Source organism: Columba livia, chromosome 5 (assembly GCF_036013475.1).
Source record: "Columba livia isolate bColLiv1 breed racing homer chromosome 5, bColLiv1.pat.W.v2, whole genome shotgun sequence".
Lineage (NCBI taxonomy): Eukaryota > Metazoa > Chordata > Aves > Columbiformes > Columbidae > Columba > Columba livia.
Window position 1 is genome coordinate 23,837,434 of NC_088606.1, and position 19,057 is coordinate 23,856,490.

General features: G+C 45.6%; 1 protein-coding gene across 23 annotated transcripts in view; it reads right to left on the reverse strand.

The window, feature by feature from the left end:
• NRXN3 (neurexin 3) overlaps positions 1 to 18,650 on the reverse strand; it is a 1,033,016-nt gene extending 1,014,366 nt beyond the window's left edge. For 6 of the 23 annotated variants that reach the window (XM_065063773.1, XM_065063786.1, XM_065063766.1 and 3 more), the window contains exon 1: positions 18,418 to 18,646. The gene's annotated coding sequence lies outside the window, so the exon portion shown is untranslated. Of the gene's footprint in view, positions 1 to 17,794; positions 18,340 to 18,417 lie in introns of those variants that run through there. The other 17 variants (XM_065063789.1, XM_065063787.1, XM_065063790.1 and 14 more) reach the window with 8 other exon arrangements.
• Positions 18,651 to 19,057: the final 407 nt, after the last annotated feature.

The following is a 19,057-nucleotide window of genomic DNA, read 5'->3' on the forward strand; positions in this document are numbered from 1 at the left end:
ACCCAGCCAGATGTAAAGGTGTGTGTGTGGGTGGCAGAGGAGAAGGCAGTCAGAGAAGTGAATGAGCATGCAGGCAGCTGTGATTGAAAACTCTGAAAGTCTAAGGTCTCTGCAAACACTCAAGTTAAAAGCAGAGGCAGCCTCCTGGATCGATTATGCATGCACGCCACCTAAAACACAGGCTGCTAAAGTGCCAGAGCTCTTCTAGATAATTTATAGGCTGGTGTTAGTATTCACAGAGCAGTGAGCAAAGTTCAAAGGAATGAGGTGGAGAATAAAAGTTTGAGCCTTATGAAAACACTGCCACAGCCACCATGAGTCTCAGCTCCACAAAGGGCCTCGCTTTTGCTGGGTACAGGCAGAAGCCAGCAGACATTATCACAGGAGGAGCCAGCAAGTGCCATCCGTGGCACAGGGTCAGAGAGTTGAGGGAAAGTGCACAACCAGAGCAGGCAAAGTTGGCAAGTGTCTGAGCACATGCTTGCTTGGCTTTGGGGAAAGTATGGGAGAGCTGTGTGTCAAACAGCCTGTATCTCATCTTCTTCCACAACCCTTCCCCACAATCCCCCTGATTCTTCTAGGCCTGCCATACATCAAATTCCCTAGGCTACCTCTGCCATAGAGATAAACACCAAGCAGGGAATAACTAAAGACCTTCACATGCTTTTTTTACTTATGGTCTCACCAGGATTTCAAATCAGGACTTCAGAGAATAAATTAATCATACTAAGCCACCCAAAATGCAAGCTTTATTTAGGTGAGCTTGAGTTTTCCAGCTTTATCACTGCCTGAGCCTCTTAGCCATCTAGTTTTCAGGAGAGAAAGATGGGAAGACAGTGAGGTCTTCAATTTACTAAGCCCTATGTCTGCTCACGTTTGAGATTAGACACAACACCAACAGCATTAGAATAAGTACTGTGTGGTTGACTTCAGCAGAGATGTAAAGCAAAGCTGCCTCGCCTGTCTTCCATCCCTGCAAGGCTATTATAAAACCATATTTTAGACAGACATACAGGTGTGCACTGTGTACTGCCACTATTCAGCATAACAATCTAGCACAGGAAAAGGAGGACAAAGGAAAGCCCACTGTACAGCCAAGATCAACTAAGGGGTTTAACCTATAGCTTACTATTGCACGCAGATACAAACTTGAAATTCCTTGTCATGACACCTTTCCGCAGCACTCAGCATACCCCTTCTCTACCAACCTTATTCATTCCAGAAGAAACTTATCTGAAGGTACAAGTAATTTTCTGATCTAGGAACTTTTCTAAATTAAGCTCCCTGCCCCTTGCAGTACATACCTGAACTGGGAAGGCACACAGGAATTTGGTATCATACAGGGTGCTGCTAGTATACCAACAAGTACTCATCTCACTCACCTCTTCCTGCAGGTTACAGTCTTCCGGGACATTCTGTCTGGGTGCAGTACTTGAGGGTCAATCAATTATAGAAAGATTTCTTTATTAAAGGCCACAGAGGGGCATTCTTCAGAGACACAAATCACTTAGAATGAAAACCTTTTGTTCTACATTTGGACAGCAGCACACACAACAAGATTCTTCTGTATGACTAGGGAATACAGTAACAGAATTAAATAGATTAATAGTCACTTAAACTAGTCTCCTCTCCATGCAACTACAATATAATGTTGGATTTTTCTCCATAGAGTCTGGAGGACTAGAGTATTGATAGATGTCCATTCTTTTAATCATGGGAGGGTAGGCAGGGTGTGGGGGAGGGTGGAGAAGGGATTAAAATGAGGAACCTGTGTCTTTAGTGTCTTGAGCTATGGAACAGAATCTCCATGAAGTCCTGGCAACATGTTATATGCAATATGTAACTTGATTAGTTTCATTTCTAAACATGTGGTGATCATCAGGGTCTTGGCAATTAATCTACAGTTACTCCACAGTATCATTTCAGGTGGATTTTCAACAGCAATGTTATTAAAAGTCTGAGGATAAAGGTATATGGTGCACAGCACAGAATTTTGAAGGTTGGCAGCATCTGCTGATAAGTTTGACAACCATTAACTGAGAGAACAGTTTGGGATAGAATCTCAAGCCAATCCTAAGATGAAGAGTGTACTAAATGTGATTAAATAAAATTGGTCTGTTGTTTATAATCTTCAACAAAGAGAATCTAAACTCTTTCTATTGAATTTGAGACCCATTTTAGTGATAAGAAATAGAGATAGCAATTTGCTTTTGTCATGAAATAACTCAATAGCAGAATGAAAAAAAAAAGAAAAAGTTTGTGTCTCCTGCCCTTTCCATTTGATTATTTACCTCTGACAGTAAAAAGAATGGAGGTGTCAGAAACAAACAAACAAACAAAAAACTTCAAATGAAGTGCATGAAAACATCTGGACAGGGTCCATCATAAAAATGCTTTAAGGCAGGCAGAAAAGACTTACATGGAAATAGAGAGAAGAGATATAATGTGTTTAACACAGAGAGAGACAAAAATTACAGAGAACAACCAAATCCAAAATGACATATAAATCAGTTTACAAACAGAACCATTTTCCCAGCACAATTATGGTGACAGAAGAATCACTGGAGAGCTTTAAGAAATCATTCACTGAGCACTTACATGGGATAATTCAGCAACAGGGCCCAGGAGACCTGGTTGATCTTGAAGAACAAACTCTTCAAAGCACCAGAACAGTTCAATTCAATGTGTGGGAAGCCAAGCAGGTGTGGAAAGAAGCAAGTGCCTGAATGATAAACCCCTGATAGAGCTCAAACACAAAGGGAAGGGAAAGGAAGGTGAAAGTGGGGGTGTGCTCCCCAAGTGGAATACTGAAACTATGCCTCAACATGTCTGGACAAAAGTTAGGAAAGCTTGAAGTTGCATGAAAATTCTCAAGATGTGAAAGGCAGCAAGAAGGGCACACTGGTAGGAAGAGGATGATTAAGGAAACAGTGGGCCCAAAGCTGAGTGGGAAAGGGGACTAGTAGTAAAAGCCATAGATAACACTTACATCCTCGATGCTATTTTCACCATGGCCTTCACTGGCCAGGACTGTTCTCTGCCTTCCTGTTCCATGTGCCCAGTGGAAGGATCCATGGGACAGAAGTACCACCCACAGCAGGGGAAGACTGAGCTACAGACCACTTAAGCAAACTGAGCATACTCAAGACCCTGGGATCAGACAAGTTGCCTCAACAACACTGAGGGATGCAACAATGGCTGATGTCACTGTGGGGTCACTCTATGTCACTTTAGAAAAGTAATGGTGACTGGAGGAGGCTCCTGGTGACTGGAAACAGTTGGATGTCACACCTGTATTCAAGAAGGAAGATTCGGGGAATTATAGACTGGTCATCAGTTCCTGTGAAGGCTACGTAGAAAATCCTCCTGGAACCCATTTCCAGGCATATGAATGACCAGAAGGTGACTGGGAACAGCCAGCGTGAACTTACCAAGGGAAAATCAGCTGGATTGCCTTCTGTGATGAGATGACTGGCCCAATGAAGAAAGAGAGAGCACAACTTTCGAAACAGTCTCCAATAGTACAATTGTGAACAATTTACAGACAGCTGGAACCAGATGGATGTACTGCAAAGCTCATGGAAAACTGACTGAACCACTGCACTCAAAGGCAGTGGTGCAAAACCCAGTGGCAGCCAGTTACTCACAATGTTCTTCAGGGATTCTTTGCTGAATTCACTCCATTTTTTCAATGTCTTTTTTGTACTGGAGAGCTCAGACCTGGGCACAGTAAGTATATGTAGCCCATGAGTGCTGAGTATGGGGAAATAATCCCATCCCTTGACCTGCTGTCTATGCTTTTGCCAACACAGTTCTGTGTATGATTAGCTTTCACCACTGCAAGGACCATCATGATGGTTAGGGGCTGGAACATAATATGCAAAAGAAGCTAGGAGAGCTGGGTATGCTCATCTCAAGAAGAGCTGAATACTTGGTCCTTATTCTCCATACTCTTCAGCTCTGAACGTAAAAACTCTACAAGTAGCCATGAAACTTTTAACTGCTTGTTTCCAAAGGCACACAGAATTCTACACCAGAGCCAGGAATAAAGCTCCAAACAGCCCCTTTCAATAAATCCTTTCCCCAAAAATGTGTTTTAGCACTAACGGTCCCGTAATTCTGCAGTTTGCCTGTATTGGAGGATTCCTGGCAACAACTTCACCCATAAGTTAAATAAGACTTGGTTGGACAGTTCAAGCTTTAAGTTTTAGAGCATTTTAACTACCGACCATTACACATGCACTATAAAACATGCAGCTACATCTAGTATCCCATGATCACTTCTGGGCTGCTGAACAATAAATAGCATGGCAGGCCAAAAAGGAAAGGAGATGAGTGTTGGAAACTTAAAGGTTAATAACGGGCACATTTACAACAAGCTTGTTGCTGGCGTACATGATAACAAACCGCATGGTAAAAGAGAGAAGACATCACAGCATCACACAAAGTTACTTGATATAATACAAATTCAGAAGGAGGGCACCCTAAAATTACCCAATGTCTATCCCGCATTTTGTAGACCTCTCGAGGTAACACCCAAACCAACACACACGTGTCCATGCAGCCTCTGGCATAGGCAGAGCCCCTTGGTAAGACACCACTTCAGCCAACAAACCTCCTGCGTTATGCCACTTACTTTGAATGTTCATCCTGCTGAGATTCATCAGTCTTTTCCCAGTATTGTTTTAAACACTCAGCATCAAAGTCCTGTGCTCATTGCCTGACTCTCTTTCAATAATAAAAAATTACAGTTTCCCTTAAAAACTGCAGTGGACACTTAATTGCTGGATCAGTGTGCTTTCCTACCTACATGAGATGAATGATGGGAAGTTCTGGGACAGAAAAACCTCATCAAGTGAGAATTAAGCTGTTTAAATAAAACAGATGGAAGATGCACATACAAAAACACTAAAGCAAGGGACACAGCTTGAATTATTGTTGTAATCCTTTGCCACTTGCCTACAGAAAGCTTGACAACAGCTAAGCTGTCAACATGCTATCATACCACCCATCCTGCTGACCAGTCTTTGTTTTTCTGTACTCCTCCAGTTATCTGTGTCCATCTGTTGTCTCCTGTCTCATCTGTAGCTTGCTCACTCCTTGGGGCAGGGAACATTTTTTGCCATGTGTTTGAACCAGAATTGTGTAGGTGCTTCCACAATAGGCAGGGATAACAATAACAATAATTAGGTTATATCTCACTATCTTCTTGGGTTGGAATGTTTCCCTCCTGATTCCACAGCACAATTATTACTTGGTGCAATATGTGGCCTCATAAACAAATAATTATATCCCAACCTACCTTTGACCATTTCACCAGTCATCCTTCGGGGCCTGAATCTGCTGAGCTCTCCATATGCTCCAAATGATGAGTGTGTGTCAACTCAGCTCCAGAAGAAACCAGCCTAGCAGTGCAGCAGAACTAATACCTTGCATATAACCCTTAGATTTTCCCTGGACAGAACAAGCTTCCTACACACAAACTGTTGCCTCCTACTTTTGTGTGTCAACCCTGACTCACTTCTAGTACTAAGAAGTAGAGGATCATATCTTCATTTTTCACACACTCTGAAGAATTGCAAGAGCCTGCAGTCACAAGTTTATGTAAGAAGCTGGAAAACTTCTATATTATAAACTGTGCACAGACATAGTAGCCAAGTCCAGTGTTGTCCAAGTTCAACAAGCATATATTCCCGCATGTTCTGTTAAACCAAAAGGAAGACATTTCCTTCTTTCAGAAGTTTTGTTAAGGGAACCAGCTCTCTGCACTAGAGATGTTCAGAAATTCACTCCTGGACCAAACTAGCTCCAGAAAGGCTGTTCGTATAAATCTAAGATTCGGGAGAAAATACAAGTAACACACTACATAGTATGTCTCTGATTACTTTCTAGTAGGCACTGAAAGGTTTTGCTGAACCATCAGGGAAGGATGGTGCCATTCCCTGAGTAACATCCTCCTCTCTCAAAGTGCCATGAGCTCCTTTCACAAGTACTGATGTATATGTCTTTACTAAATCAGGCTTTAGGCTCCCTCTTCTCAAAACCACTGGGTGCTAATGCACCTCCCTGCAGTGCCTAATCCACACTACTCTGCTTTAGGCAAGTGGAAGAACAGATTGTTGCAGAGAGGAAAATCCTTTGCCCTTGCCCACTACATCTGGCAGAAGAGCACAGAAGAATCATCTGGCAGTAAACCTGCAGTATTTTTTAACAGGTGAAAGCAGAAGTGGAAGTCTTCTTTTCCTTCTCCAAATCATTTGTCCAAATCTTCCCAGTGTAAATTAATCAGTAACCAGGATAAGATTCCTGGATAACTTCCATTTTCCAGTTACGAGGATGCAGAAAGCTGGGCCAGCCCCCTGTTTGTTTGTTATCTGCAGAAATAGAAAAGCTTACAGTGCTGGATGCTAATGTGACACTGCTGAAACACACAAGCTCCCTCAGGCCTTTTTGGGACACTCATTGTAGAACTGGATCATGCCAGGGGCATGGAAGGTGCTGCAGGGGCATTGCAGGGGGAGTGCTGTGCCCTGGCCCTGTCTCCCCACATTCCCACCACAACAGCGAGTGAGGGGAGAAGCCTGCCTTTCAAGGAGGGCAAGAGGTGTTGGGACCAGACATCAGGAGTTCAGGTGGCCCATTCACCTTCTGAATTGGTCAAAACTATAATAAACCAATCTAGATAAAATCTGGTGTCTCTCTGTCTCATTTGCTCTTAAAACTTCCTGTGATGAGGGCACAACAACCTCTCTCAGAAAGCTGTTTTCATGCTTAGCTACCCAAACACTTACAAAGCTGTTCCCATCACCTATCTCCACATCTGCCTTGCTACAAATTAAGCTGATTATTTTGTGCCCTATCCCCAGTGGACACAAAGAACAATTAATCACTGTCTTCTTAAAACAAGCTGCTAAACACTGGAAGACTTTTCGTGTCCTTTGTCAGTCTTCTCTCCAGACTAAACCGACCTGGTTCCTGGAGCCTCTACTCACAGGTGGTGCTCACCACACTGGCTGCCCTCTCCTCATCTCCTTCTACCGTGTCTGGTCTTGCTGCTCACACTGGACACAGTGCTCTGCTGTGGCTTTAGCAGCAGCTGCTAGAGTAGAAAAACTACTGCCTGTGTGCTACACGCAACATTCCTTTTAAATATACCCTAAAATGAGATTTGCTTTTTTGCAATGTCACCATGCTGTTGACTCACATTCAGTCTCTGACTCAGTGTAGTGACTCCCAGATCCTTTTTTGCTGTTCTGTTGCCTGGCTTGTTATCCCCCATTTTACATGTAGGCATTTGATTTCACCTTCCTAAGTGCAGTACTTACCATTTGTCTTTAATAGATTTTTTCTTATCAAATTTAGACTATTTTCCAGTTTAACAGGTATATGACACTATACTGCGCCAAGAAAGCAAATCAACTTCCTGCTCCATGTTACATATTAGCAACAAAGAGCATGGAAGCAATAACTACTGGTTTTAGGCAAACTTCCTAAAAGAGTTACTGTCTTATCAAAAGCCTATCAATTTGTTACTCCCTTTTCACTCTGCTTTTCTACCTGATATACTGTGGTCTTAGTAAAGAAACACTAGTTCACCCTAGCCTCATAAAATACATTTATTCGATGACATTATAATCCACTGCCAAAAAAGTACTGCAACATCGCAGGCACCAGGGCACTCTATGACCCACGTTAGTACCAAACAGAGCTGCTTGCAACTCATTAACTAGGTCAAATCAACCAACAAGGAAGATAGGGGACACATATAAAACCATTTATATTGAGCTAAATCCTTAAGACCCAGCTCAACAAAATTATGCCTTTTGGCCCACTGTTGTTAGATGCACACTCAATATGTATTATATTTGATTAATGACTTATATGAAATTACATCAAGGATCAATTTGTTACCTTGCATTTTCCCATAAAGCCCTTCACATTTTTTTCCAAGGTATGTACCACATATTTTAAATGCAAATACTTGAAATTATGTTGTATCATACCTTCTCCCAAAGTGCTGCATGAGCTGACCAGACAAGACAGCAGATTTTGATCCCAGGACTTCAATGCAATATCAGGCATATGGAGTCCTTTGAGCAGGTTGGCCTTATTCCCATCACAAGATTCTTGCACTCACCATCTCTGCTCCCAAAAAAAGTCAAAACAGTCAATAATTTAAAGATTATTTTCTTCATGATCCACAAAAAAATTGCAGTGTGTAACTGGCCATAGTAACAGAACAATTACAGAAACTGTCATCTCTCTCTCCCACAAATTAAAAAGTATGTGAAGGTCCTTGACTGCATCTAGAGGAGGGCAAAAAGCTAGTGAAAGGGCTGGAAGGCATGAGGCTGAGGACTTTAACAGAAAGGGCAACCTCATTGCCCTCAACAACTTCCTGAGGAGGAGAAGTGGAAGAGGGAGCTACTGGTCTCTTCTCCCTGCTATTCGGTGACAGAACACATAGGAATAGTTCAAAGACACACCAGGGAAGGTTCAGACCAGGTATTAGAAACACTAAAGGAAGGTTGACCAAACACTGGAACAGGCTTCCTAGAGGGGTGGTCGATGCCTCATGCCTGTGAAAGGCATTTGCACAGTGCCCTTAATAATATATTTTAACTTTTTGTCTGTTCTGAAATGGTCAGGCAGTTGGACTAGATGATCGTTGTAGGCCCCTTCTCACTGTAACATTCTATTCTATTCTCAGATACACAAAGCCTTCCTTTTATTGAACTCATAATGCTTTACAAGTGACAATTTTTAATTTTCAGTGGATGGAGAAAGTGATGACTAGTATGAAAAACTGGTTTGACACATTCTGGTAAAGAAATCCAGACTTCGGCTCCTTAAGTTAATACTTAAAGACCATTCTGCCTGTCCTGCTTACACTCCATATCACTGTAGTGATATTCATGTTTCATACATCAGTACATCCTGAGGGCCACCTGGCTGAAAAGCAGCTTTGCAGAAAAGGACATGGGAGTCCTGGTGGGCGGCAGTTTGAACATCAGCCAGCATTGTGCCCTTGCACAGAAGGAGGCTACTGGTATTCTGGGGCTGCATTAGGAGTGTTATTAGCAGGTTGAAGAATGGGATCCTTCCCCTCTCCTCAGCATTGGTGAAGCTACACCTGGAGTACTGTGTGCAGTTCTCAGCCCTCCAGTACAAGAGAGATATGGACATAACAGGGTGAGTTCAACAAAGGGCCAATGAATAGGATTAAGAGCATTTCTCATACAAGGAAAGTCTGGGAGAGCTGGGACTGTCTAGCCTGGAGAAGAAAAGACTCAAAGAGACATCTTATCAATGTACACAAATACCTGCAGGGAAGGTGTAGAGAACATAGAGCCAGGCTCTTTTCAGTGGTGCCCTGTGACAGGACCAGAGGCAACAAGCACAAACTGAAATACAACAGGTTCTGTCTGAACTTTGGGAAACATTTTTTTATTGTGAGGGTGACTGAGCTCTGACACAGGTTGCCCAGAAATGTTGTGGAGTCTCCCCCCTTGAAGATATTCAAAAGCTGTCTGGATGTGGTCATCTTTCCTAGGTGGCCCTGCTTGAGCAATGGGGTTGTATCAGATGACCTCCAGAGATCCCTTCCAACCCAAACTATTCTGTGGGTTTCACCAGCCATCAACAGGTCAAAAATCATTGCTCTAGGTCTTAATCTGTTCCTTTTCAAATGTGTCATGATGCTACAGAAGGTCCTTCTGTAGTCTGATATTGCAGACAGTACAGATTTAGCAGACAGGATGGGTTCCTCCTCAGGACCTTGCTGCCATTTCACTTACTGGGTGAACTGACAGAGATGTTTGCGAGATAACTTTAATTCAGACTCACACAATACTTAGAAAGGTCAGACAGGTTATTCCCTCCTTTCCATTATTTCCCAGAACTAGTGAGGACAGAAAGCACAGTGGTCAAAATAATTCAAATCAAACTGTTTAATGCCATAAGAATATATTACTCACATCAGAAGAGAGGTTTATTCCAGTAAGATCTCAGACTAAAGCAAGGACTCTCATCTTCCCTATGCCTCTCTAACACCTGGAAGCAGAAAAAGAGGGCAGTATAGCCTCCCACTGGCTCTTCCAGTCTAACAGAAGAGAGCTCAACCAAACAAGAGAGAAAGATAGCACAATCTTGTCTCACCTTCCAGTGCTCTGATAACCAGAAGAGAAAACGTTAAATGTGCACCTCACAATCTTATACCCATGTACAGTGACTGACTTATCCACAGGCAGTAAATGAAGGTCAGTTGAGCTACTAGATATCTGGAAGTAACGAGAGCAAGTACACCATTATGATCGGTGCCTCAACTTGTACCACAGCTTAATTAATTTAGAGATACAACAGTATCCACAAGAGTAGAAAAATCAGGAGAGTGCCAAACTGAACAGAAAGCCTCTTGAATGCTAATATGCCTTGAAAAATCTCTCTTCCATTTTGTTTTTTAATAAAAATGAAGTATTTTATTACTTATTTAAATACCTGTTAATTCCTTAGCAAGCACCAGTTGAGAACTGTGCAGTTACAGAAGGAACAAGATTCCCGCTTCAGCTGAGTGAAGGACTCTAAATTTTAGGTGAACAGGATTTTCTCCAGCCCCTTTCTTGCTTCCCTCCATGACTGGTCCTGAAAATAGCTGACAGAAGGTTCTTCCATACATCCCTCTCCAGATCCCGTTCCTCCACAGTCCATTTAGTTTCTGCAATTCAAGCAGATTCCTTTTTCCCCTGAAATCAATGTTTAATTAACACATTATTGGAGGGAAAAAAAAAAAAAAAAAAAAGGCTGCAACAGCAGACTGAAACGAAGCCAAGCGAGCACGTCCCTGCTCTGCAGATGCAGCCAGTCCCATCAGACAGTTACCCCATTATTGGAGAGTTCTTCCTCTCCTCATCCTCCTTCAGCTGCCAGCAAATATCATCCTTTTGCTTAGTTGCCTTTCTTTCCATCCCCATGGGACTCCTTCCCTTCTTAGAAGTGGTTCACAACAGCAAGAAAGACAGAAAGTCAAGAGAGAAGGGGAGCAAGTACTCTCTGGATAGCCTCACAGTATGACCAATGCCTCAACTCTAATCCTACCAGCCCCATGGAAGCAGCACACTGATTCCCCTAACAACATCCTCCATCAACACAGCAAAAGGATCAGCAGCACAGTGGAAACAGGACAGTATGCTTTGTCATGAGTAGAGGATGCTCCCAGGGTCACAGATTCTGGGACTACATGCAGCTATACGTACCCAAAGGCAGCGGAGAGGCTACCGGCAGCTTCAGAAGGTTTACATCATACCTCCCCCCATCCTTCATCAATTATTATTCTGTCCCACTCCTTGGCTCTCATCCGGCTGCTGGGAGGTACTTGGATGCAGGGGATGCTGCAGCACTGTCAAGGGCATTACGAGGCAGGCCTAGGCCTTGGGTGCCCTCCTGGCTCAACACACAGGCACCCTCACTCCAGGGTTGGTGCAGCAGGTAAGAGACAATAGAGTCCAGGAACTCCTGGGCTGGGCTGCCCTAGTTATGAAGAAAGACATCAGGATCTTTGAAGGAGTCTACTATCCCAGCACTCTCATTCCCAGGATCCAAAGCTACTCGTGTTAATTAGTTGCTGTGATGTGATGGATGACAACTAGCAGGGCCAGGAATGACACAAGCAGATTGTGTTTGAACTAAGCCGTCCCTCACCATCAAGGGCAGAGGAATTTGGAAAGGACAGGAGCTGAGCAGACTGCTGAGAGATGACAGGTTTGCTGACAGAACCCACCTCATTCCTGACATCCCCTTCCCAACACCCCAGCTCACTGCTGCTGCCAGCAGACAAGAAACAGGCAGGCAAGCATGCCTGGGAGAGAATTCAGGCACAGGTCTGTGAGAGACAAGGGAAAAGCTCTAAGAGACATGGGAAAGCAAGGCAGATGAAGGGCTAATCTGCTCTGTGGCAAGGGGCAAAGTTGAACTTCTGATGGCTGTGGGTGCGTCTCCATCACCCTCTGCAAAGCCACACTGTGATGCCCGCAGGAGCCTAGAGTCCTGAGAGGCTGCAGACTTTAGCCCAGACAGAGGACTCTGCCAAGCTGGCTGCATGGTGTAGAGTTCCCAACAGCTGCCCACAGTGCTCACAGAGCACCTTTTCCTGTGAATGGCAACAGGAGAAATCATATCCCCAACTTCCCTTAAGGAAGCATGCAAGATCTTCTGACACCGCTAGCATATTTCCACTCAGTCTTATTATTCAACTTTTCAAGCATGCCACTACAGGGACACCACACTTCATCCCTCCTAGACCTCAGTAAAACCACACTGAGCCTGGCCTAGCCCAAAGTCACGACTTTTCCATAAGAAAAAAAAAAAAAAAGTACAAAAGGTGAAAATGCAGAGCACTAAAAATGCCATTCACTGCCCACAAGGACAAAGGCTGAACAAACTTGTCCCATGCTGCCTTTCTACAAACATGTCTTGGTCTGGCTGTTTGGGTTGGTGGTGAGAGTTCAAAACACAATCTTTGATTCTCAGAGTCCTTTAGACACATGAACTGCCTTTGTCTATGCCCACGTGAGGAGAAAACAAAGGAAAAAAAGAAAAAAAAGGGCAAATGACCTGACCCAAGATTATGCAGAGTGTTTATTTTCAAGCAGCTACCAACCCCATTAGCATCTTGGTTTACAAAAAGCAAAATATCCTCCTCACCACTGTATGAATTAAGAGACAAGTCTGCTAGATTGACAGACTCTGCTATTAACTAGAAGAGGGGAATGGGGGGGGGGGAAGAGACCTGATAAAAATTTGCAAAGCTTAACCAAAATTTGGGTAATTTCTGGTTCCAGCTGCATTGGCAATAATCCCAAAATAAAGCCTCTCTCCTCTTCATGCAGGCAGGTGGGGGCAGGCATAGATATAGTTAGATGCATTTCGGTTTTAAATTAAATACCATGTCTCTTGAGTCATTGTCAGAGGCCACCTCGTATCCTGGCTTCCGGATATCACAAAGTTTCTGGTTCCTTCAGTCAGTTCTTGGCCAGATCACTATGGATCCTTATGCCTGACACAGCATATCACAGCTCAGCCAGTACCCAGAATCCCATCTGCACCAAAGCACAGAGCTGAGGACAGGGCAGGGGAAAGTGGAACAAGGGGGAAACACACTCCGCTTCTCTCAAGACAGGTAAACTCAGGAGACCTGGACGAGGCTGCAGAAAACAAAAGCAAGATGTTCAGAAGATCCACTGAAATACCACTGCTGCTACAACAAGAAAGGGAATCAATTCTCCCTTCCTTCCCTGAAAAATGTGAGACAAAAGCCAGAAGATCTTGTGTAGTTTGAAGGTGTCCTCTAGGTTGAGGGTTTAAATCCAATCCTAACACAGAAAGCATATGAGCTGTCTGCACTGATGTCTTGGTAACTTGTTTGAAATGGGAAGAAAGTGAGGGAGAAGGCATACTTATTTCCTTTTTGCATAGGGACTTAGGTCTTAAAATTCACTGTCATCACTGCCACAAACTACTCCTGGCACCACCTCGCACCCTCTGAATGCTCTGCAGGAACTGAGTTCCCCTCTCACTTCAAGGGTGAACACCACTCAGGGTCAGGAGTAAGTTCCAGCACTACATGAAGTTCACTGTCCTCCGTTGGCTGTGCAAGCTCGAGGAAGGACTAGGCACTACAGTCAGGAACTGCTGAGCTACAAAACACATTGCAATCATTGAAGTTTACCTACAGTAATGTTTTTTTCCAACCTTTCCTATCCTGCTAACAAATAATTCATAAACAGAGGCTGACTGTGACACAAGAACACACTAGTACCTTAGTCACTGGGGAAATGTAGGCACTATTAAACCAGAGTCCACCTCCAAGGTGGACCTCTGCAAGGTCCCAGGGCGGAGTGTCCAGGGGGCGCAGGCACACAGGCCCTGCAGCACCCTCTGCCTGTTGCTCAGCTGGCCACTGCATCATCTTCGACAGCTGCTGTGGCTGGTCTGCACGCACAGGAGCTACAGCACGACAACCATTTTTGAAGCAACTAGGGCAAAGGGGAGGACACGGAGAGATCAAAAAAGTACTGGTGGAACTGGGCAGCTGAGGCAAGATTGGCTCTACTGAGCACAAAGCAGGGGAGGAGCAGGGGAAATATGCATCTCTCCAGGCATCACCCACACCTACAGTATGGGGCACTGGACACACCCCTGCCTTATCTTCCTGGCTGTAGTTTACCATTGCACCTCAAGGTCAGAGAGAACTGAGAAAAGCAAAAGGCAAACAACAATAGCCCTGGACAGATCTATTTATTAAGCTTTTGCTATTGCTCCATGAAGTGGAAAGATCCAGAAACATGGAGACCTCAGAGCAGGCGCAGCCATACACAGGAGATGAGAAGCAGCGGCTGGTGGAGCCACAAGAGCACCTTCCTTCCCCAGCGCCCCTCCACCTGGGTGCGAGCAGCCCATGACTGAGCAAGGAAGTCCTTCACATCCAGAGAAGGAGGGTGCTGAGCAGGTCTGTGAACCTTGAAGATGGTCCTGGCCCACTTGAAACCCAGGAAAACCCTCCCTCCTCCCTCTCACAGCCTCGGCTCCCCACCCCTGTGTACCAGCCACCCACAGCCACCCGCTGAGGCTTGCCACATCCTTCCCCATGCTTTAGCTAAGGGAAAGAATGAAAGGAAAGAGGGATGGAGGAAGAGACTCTCTCATCTTCCTTTGTTTTTCCCCCCCATCCTTTTCCCTGCAGTACTCAGACCCGAAAAGACGTGGCTCTCCTGCACATCCTATAACAGAAACATAAGAAGCTTTCTCTCCATGGATTCACAACTCTCCTGCCTCCGGCAGGGACTGCATGGACATGGTGATATTCCTGTATCATCTGGATCAACGGCACAGATAAGCTCAAAGAGGGCAAGGGCGGATGGCACAGGAGGATGAGGTGGAAAGGCTTTGTTTGGTCCCGGTTCCAGTGCAGCCCACCCCCTCTCTTCGTTGCAGTGCCCTCCAGCTCGGACATGCAAGAAGGCGTTGGGAAGGGAGGGGGCCTGGAGTGCTTATGAATTTTGTTTTCCCCATCAAGGGGACAGCTCACTCCCCCAAGCGTGCCTGGCTCTGCTGGAGCTCCCCGGAGTAACCTTTATTCCAGTGTGTCGCAAGCATGTATTTCACGGATGGTTACACTGAATCATTATCACCAGACGTTCATTTGACCAAAATAATGTTATTAGCATCGTCAGGTCCGTTTTCCCCTCCCAATTTCTCCCTCCCCAGTACATATACGCTCCCTCCAGCCCCCGGGCCCCTGCCATCCACATAGGGCACACCCCTCCCTGACACAAAATCTCATGATATGTGACACAATGTCCAGGAAAAAGAGAGCGGTGAGATGGGCTGGTGAAATGGATGGACGTGCCTTTGGCATTTACTGTGTTCCCTACCCTCTGCCAATGTTTATCAGCCGCACACACACACAAAGACTCACACGCAAAAATTGGAATTAAATCACGGCCTGTCCTAGGTACGTGACTACGGGTGTATGAGTGTGTGCACGTGTGTCCAATCTGCAGTCACAGTCCTATCAGGAACCCGAATCTGTGTGGCACGAAGCAAAGGTCATCGTGCCACTGTTGTGATGCACTAAAAAAAAAAGCCGCAGAGCCATCAGGATGTAACACAGAATTTTCTCGTCAAGGGACGAGAAACCTTCGGGGGGGTGGGGGCTGGGAGAAGGAAAGCGGGTGTGCGGATGGGGGGATGGGGGGAAATGGCAGAAAATGGGGAGGAAAATGAAGAATACAAAGCTCCACTTCGCTAATCCAAGATAGACAATCCATCCCTTCCCCCCGTCTCTATACCCTCCCTCCCCCCGAAATGTTGGTGCAGATGGATTTCTGTATCTTGGTTTTGCAGCAGTGGGTCTAATGACTCCCGTACCAAACCCCCTCGCTATGATAACCCCTCCCACTATTTTTGGTGAGGTTTTTTTTTTTTAGATCTGGCTGAAGAATAATGTGTTTTTAGAGATAATGGGTTTTATAAAAGGAAAAGAAAAAGGGATGCAGCGCAGACATTATGTGAATAATCTGTTCCCCGCATCACCCCCATCTTCCCCCAACCACACATCCCGATTTCACCCCCTCCCATCATTCTCCAGCCATCCCCCATCCGCTCCCCCAAGGAAAGGTAGAAAAAAAAAAACACCACACCACACAACACGATCTGGGTAGCCGATCTCAAAATCCCAAGCACTAATCCGCTTGAATTTGTTCTTCCCCTTATATAAGCAGCAGCACGTCAACATGTTCAGTAGAAACGCAGCGTAAAATGAGGCCAGGCTACAGCCATGGAACAGGGGTGATATCGGCAGATATCGCTTCTATCGAGAAGCCATCACCACCAGGATGATGAAATCAAGTATTGGGCTTTTAGCCGTTCCCTTCCTTTATTTATTTATTTTTCAACGCTTACTCTAATTTTATTTCGTTCATTTTGGTTTCATTCTACTTCGATTTTTTAAAGGACAAAAGTGAAATAAATAATTAAAAGCCTAGAGACATACCCCACTGGAAGGTGCCCGAATGCTCCAGAAAGAGAATGCTCACCTCCTAACTTCTTTTTTTTTTTTTTTTTTTTTTTTTTTAAATAAATAAATACAGTCCTGTTGCTCCCATTATTCCCAAACTTCCAATGACCCCAGCTGCACCTCCCTACTCCCGAAAACCAGATACTTTGTTAGAGAGGGATGATGGTTTAAGAAACTGCCAAAGGCTGAAAAGAAACCAATAGAAAAATGGAAAATTATGTCTAGATAATAATCTAGTTCGTTCAGCTGATGAAGTGCGGCCAGTCCCAAAACCAAGAGCAATAATCCCTGCAACCTCCTCCCCCCCAAAATACTACTAACCATTACATAAACTTGCCCAACTTAACACCGATGACCATTTTAACTTAAACCACTGACAGACGTAACACCCTTCTGGTTCACATTACAGTTAATAACTGACTGTACCATCACGGCAAACAAAACCTTTTGTGATCAATTTTTCCCCCACATGCTCAACATCGCTCTTAGACTTTTCACCAGTCTAGTTAAGAGTTCGTCCCCTCAAAAAAATAGCCCCTCAAAATATGGAATAAGCAGGTATTGGTGAGCGGTCGTTTCAATATTCTCCTTTTTAGGAGGGCTTTGTATTTATCACGGAACAATTGTGTGCAGTCAAAAATACAGAAGGAACAATTAATTTTTAGGAAAAGCAGAAATTATTTCTTAGAACTATTTGCAACGAAGCATTGAACAGTTTGACTATGGAAACGTAGAAAGAGATCTTGGAAAAGCGAAAGGCTGAAAGTGTCCTTTTTATAAACAATTAGATGTATTTAGCCTCAGTTCTGCCTCCCTGACCCTTTCGTTTTTCTGTCGCTGATCTCATGCTTAATTTTTTTTATTGTTTTCTTTGGGAGGGGAGAAATTAGGAAAAAAAAATTGAAAGAGAAAGATTATAATTTCAACAAAATGAATCCTTAACGAGCACTGGTCAAACATCTTACTATCTAGCTACGAAATATTACAATTAAAATAAATTTAAAGAGTAAGCAAAAGACAAGTCACCTGCAAAGCACCAGAGTCAGTGCCCTTAGGTAGGAGAATTACATCACTCCCTGACCGAATGATGTTTTCTTTTAAATTATAAAGCAGGTGGATTTTTTTGACGCAAAAAGGGAATTAAAAAAAAAAAAAAAAAGAAAAAGAAAACCACCGTGGGTATTTCACATACATCTTGCACGAAGAAAGCATTGAACCAACCTTTAAGGTCACTTCACTGCCTGAAAACCCACAGCAGTCGCTCACGGTGGAAGTTTTCAGGCAAGACGGCTACTAAATCATTAATACAAACAAATGGAAGGCGGGGAGGAAAGGTGCTACTATAATAGATCCAAAGACTTGGAAGAAGAAAAAATATTAAAAGCAAAAAACTTTCATCTTCAGCCTCTCTTCTTTCCTCGTTAATATTTTTTTAAAAAGAAATCCTTAAGCTTTAGTCAAACAGCAGGCTCTCTCTAAGCGTCTCCCTGCTGTAACTCAGCGTAGCGTCGTCTTCTTTTTCGTGGGGCCCCCCCATTTTCTACTCCGAAAAGCCTCGCTGTGGGACCTGCGATTTCCCAAAAAGTCGGCCAAAAGGAACCGGGGCCAGAGCGTCCCGGGGGATCCGTGCGCGCCCACTCCGCCCGGACGGGCAGCGCCCAGCCCCGCCGGGCAGCGGGATAAAACGATCCGAAATAGTTGTCGTGAAGGGGGTCGGGAGAAACCCACCCACGAAGCTCCGGAACGGCGGCGCCCAGCACCCGCCGGCCGGGCAGCCCCCGCCGATTCGTGCCGAACTGCGCTGAGCCGGGCCGTGCCGCCCCCCGCCCGCCGCCCCCTCTCACCTCCGCAGCCGGGCGGCCGCCGGCCGCCGCGCCAACTCGCGGCTTGCCTCCGCTGCGAGGCAGGGGGCTCCAGCGTGGCCCCAGCCGCGGAGGCTCGCGGGGGTCCCGGGGAGGCTGGGCTGGCCGCGCCGAGCGGAGCCGTGCCGTGCCGCGCCGAGCCGTGCGAGCCGCGGGCGGAGCTGCGCAGGGCTGAGCGCGCCGCGGTGCCGGAGCAGCCCGAGCCCCGCGCACGCCGCCGCCGCCGCCCCCTGCCGCCGCGCCCGCCCGGCCCGGCCCCGCCCGGCCCCAGCTTTTAAAGAGACCGCAGGCCCTCGCCCCCGGTCCCCCGACGCGGTCGGCCAGGCGCGGCAGCTGGGGCGCAGGTACGGCCCCGGGCAGAGGCAGCAACGCTCCGCCGGGCTTCTCCCGCGCTTGCGGCGGAGCCGCCGCATCCTCCCGGGAAAGGGGGTTGAAAGCTTTTCTTCTGCCTCCGGCCCCTTCGGTATCTCGTTCCTCGGGCACTGCCTCAGCGGGTCGGCACAGCAAGGCGGTGTTTTTGCCGCTCTGATCCCAGCAAGGGGAGACACAGCTAATTTTTACCTCCAGAGTTTGCCAACACTACCCAAGCAGGTAGGACCTGACATCTGAGCAAGGAGTAATG